This window comes from Antechinus flavipes, chromosome 3 (genome assembly GCF_016432865.1).
Source record: "Antechinus flavipes isolate AdamAnt ecotype Samford, QLD, Australia chromosome 3, AdamAnt_v2, whole genome shotgun sequence".
Lineage (NCBI taxonomy): Eukaryota > Metazoa > Chordata > Mammalia > Dasyuromorphia > Dasyuridae > Antechinus > Antechinus flavipes.
This window is the reverse complement of record NC_067400.1, coordinates 287,875,377-287,879,314: the sequence shown is the minus strand read 5'-3', so window position 1 is coordinate 287,879,314 and position 3,938 is coordinate 287,875,377. Positions and strand designations below refer to the sequence as shown.

General features: G+C 35.5%; 1 long non-coding RNA gene across 1 annotated transcript; it reads right to left on the bottom strand.

Annotated features, from left to right (window-relative positions):
• Window positions 1-296: 296 nt before the first annotated feature.
• On the bottom strand, window positions 297-1,497 carry LOC127557920 (uncharacterized). The gene is made up of 2 exons (XR_007952660.1): window positions 1,323-1,497; window positions 297-973 (listed from the first exon to the last, which is right to left on the bottom strand). It is a non-coding gene; the product is annotated as an uncharacterized LOC127557920 (long non-coding RNA).
• Window positions 1,498-3,938: the final 2,441 nt, after the last annotated feature.

Below are 3,938 nucleotides of genomic sequence, written 5' to 3'. Positions count from 1 at the left end.
AACTATGAAAGGCTTGGGTCTTTTTTCAGTAGTTCAGTGATCCAAAGGAATCCCAGTAGACTTTGGACAGAAAATGCCATTTTCAACCAGAGAAAGAACTAAGGATTCTGAATGTAAATCAATGCATTCTATGTTTACTTTTTTTTTTTCTGTTTTGTTTTTTTTATCTCTCCCATGCTTTTTCCTGTTTGCTCTGATTTTTCTCTCCCATCATAATTCATAAAACAACGTGTATTAAAAATAAGTTAAAAATAAGAGAATTCCTTTAAATTTCAAATGTAACCACTCTAAGAATATAATGTGATTTTCCAAAGTTTAATAGAACAATGCATTTTTAACACCACATTTTGTTATACCAATAGGAGTGAAATTTGTAATATTTTCTTGTGGCCTTGTATAATTCACTAATGAAATACTTTGAAGAGACAGACTCATAAAATTCAAATGAACCAATGAAATTACTATCTCTGCTTCTCTGCAAAATGGGTAGCAATTTGAACTTGATGACCTCTAAAGCCCATTTCAACATTCAATTTCTTATGCTAAGAACTTTATTTTCAGGATTTTAATAGCTATAAATTACTTAGAAAGGCAAACACTTAAGGATCTGTCAAGTTCACATCTTGATAAGACTTATTTCCTTGGATGATGACTGGAGTCCATATTCAACATAGGGTCAATGTTCTGAGGGGGCAGCAATTGCTGGGATTCTTGGCAGAAGGTAATTTAGCTATCTCCACCATGGTCTGAAAGAAGGTGGTGACCAAGGACGCGGTGCTTTCAGCAGCCTAATGCATGTTGCCTCATGTATCATTTTTGTTGAGCTGGTGCTTTGAAATTCTGAGGGTTTCAGCTAGGCCCATATTCTTTCCCTCAGAAGTGGCAGTTGGCTGACGGTTGGTGTCGGTGTTGGAGGGTAATGGTGAGCCCCTTCTCCACAAGTTTGTCCCAATTCAATTCTTCAGGAGATAGGCTAGAAGCAAAATTAGTGGGAATTGAATGGGTTGTATCAGGTATTCCTGGAGCTTTAGGAGCAGAAAATTGTAGGCTAAATTGCACTGAATCTGAAAGGATGTGATAGTTCAGGTGATGGCCGACCTGTTACATGTTGCTTTCTGCCCCACTTTCTGTATCACTTGCTGCCTTAGCCAGCCTACCTCTCCTGACTGAGCAGTAACAGTTGTTTGATACTTTGTATTGATAGTGGTGAGTTTGGCTGCCCCTTTTAACAGGGATCTGCTAACACAGGGCTCTTCTACTTAATGAGGGCTAAAGCCTCTAATTGGGAAACATAAATGATTCTAGTGACTCCAGGACTTTACCTGCCTTTTGCTGGCAGTTGATTGGCAGTTGGTGCAGGTGGTGGGAGGAAATAGTCAGTCCCTTCTGTACACTACAAGTTCTATCCCATTTTATGGATGTGGGGGATGGGCTTATTGTAGCACTATTGCAACTGGGGAGGTCACTGCTATGCCTGGGACTAGTTTCCATAAAATCCTTGCCCCCAGCTGAAGGAGAAGTGATAATCAAGGAGTGGTAATCAAAGTTTTGTCCAGCATACAATTACTCCTCTCTCACCCTCAGGGAACCTTGGTGCTTCAGTTAGGTTAGATTTCCTGCACCAGTGGTGGCAGTAGCTCAGTACTTACTATTAGATGGTGATAAGAATAATGGCTTTCTTCACTACTGGGGATGCTGACGTGATTTTTTTCCCTTATATTTTCACAATATACATGCAAGAAACATGTGAATATTGTTTTGTATATTTTAAGAAAGTTGGAAATTTCTTCAATTTCTTGTATTTTTGTCTGATGTTCCATAATTACCCCATAATTAGATTAGAAATAAAGATACAAAGTTAAAATATACATAAGACAAAACTAGCAATACTAATTAACAAATTTTAAGTGGTAAAATTATGTCTTGTAATTTTAGATACATATGTTAGTGGAAGACATCCCAAAAGTACCTGGATTTGGTATAATTTATTTTAAATGAAGTCTCTTTTCTCTATTTCTTTCAGTGTTTGAGGTCAAGTTCTTTCTGTAATATTTGTGACTGGTACTAATAGATTAAAATGATTTTTAAACTTTTTCTTTGTGCATTTTTTCATTCCTAAGACATTTAAAAATAAATCCAATGAATACATTTTCAAACTGATTGAAGCTCTATTTTTAAATTTTTTGAATTTTCAAATGTTACAAATTATTAAAAATGTTTATTTTTCATTCAGTACTCAAATGACTGCCCCTTACCAAAATAATCTTTTTTTTTAAGTTTTTGTTTCAACTGAAATGTGTAATTTCTTTGGCTGTAGCTATTCAACTAAATAAAGTGATCCTATGAATACTTTGTCCTTGTGTGTTTAGTGATTATATCAGGATATTTTAAACCCCCTCCTACCATTTACAAACAAATCTCAGAATTACACATTTAAAACTATAATTAATCAATGAAAACATATTTATCAAGAGTCTATTACATGTCTGGCACCCTTTTGGATTTGTGGTTACTAATACAAAGAATGAAGTAATCACTTATAAGAACTTTACATTCTATGATGGGGAAGTCAAATACACACACACACACACACATACATACAAACACATACATACCACATATACAGACATAGAATAAGTATAAATACAGTAAAGGCAACTGGGAGATAATAAATTAAGTAAATGCAACATATAGGAAGATAAAGTTGAGTTTCATGTAGAAAGTAGTGATTCAACTTTATCTTGAAGGAAGTAGGGATTAATTCTATAAAACATTATCAGGAAGTATACTCTAGGCATAGGAGACAGATAATACAAAGACACATCTACCATTGTAGATGGAGTGTACAATATGAGCAGCAGGGTGAATGCCCAAGTTTCTGGATCAAAGAGTATAGAAAGTGCAGAAATGTTTAATGATACTTTAAAGATGGGTTTTGCATCAGGTTAACAAGCAGTTTAAACTCCAAACAGAGGAATTAATATTTTATCCTCAAGGCAATACTGAACCACTGTGGGTGATTGAGTGGAGGGGTGACATGGGCAGACATTTAAAAAGATCACTTGAAATCAGAGTAGGAAGGATGCACTGAACTGAGTTCAAGACTTGAGGCAGGCATCTAGAGGAGAGGGTGGGAGAAAGGAGGAAAAAACCTGAAACACAAGGGTCAGTCTTGTCAAATTATGCAGGCATATGTTTTCAAAATAAAATGTTTTATTTTAAAAAAGACTTGAGGCAGGGGGCCAATTAGGAGACTTTTGAAATAGTCTAGGTGAGAGATGATGACGTCCTGAAGTAAGATAGCTATGTGAAGTGTAAGAATGGTTCAAATGTGAGAGATGTGGTAATAGAAATGACAAATTTTATGCTGCGAGGGAGAGAGTATAATGATGAAGGAAGCTAACTGAAAGACTGGAAGAGGTATTGGTGCTTTAACAGAAACAGGGAAATGTGGAAGAAAGATAAATTTATGGAAAGATAATAAATTCAGTTTTGAGCATTTTGAGTTTGTGATGTTTGAACTTAAAGGTTCAGACAAGTTAACATGTCTTAGAAGAAAGTTGGTGATGCAGGATAGAAAGTCATGGAAGAAACAATGACTGAGTAAAAGAAACTATGATCCATATTCTTGGAGATTTTAATTAAATATAAAAGGGTTGATGAAGTTATCAAGAGAAAGGGTATTCAGAGAGAAGAGAAATGTAAGTAGGACAGGATCTTGGGAAACATCCTCTATTAGGTCTATGTCATATGGATAATCAGTCAACCAAAGAGATGGAGAAGAGAACTTTGAGATCATCTAATACACTCTCCAAATTTGACAGATGAGTAGCCCAAGGCCAAAATATTGTTCAGATGACTTGTTCAAGGTCACATTGAAAGTAAACTGGAGAGCTCTGATTCTTTCAAATTCAAGTCCTTTGACTTCACATAGGGTG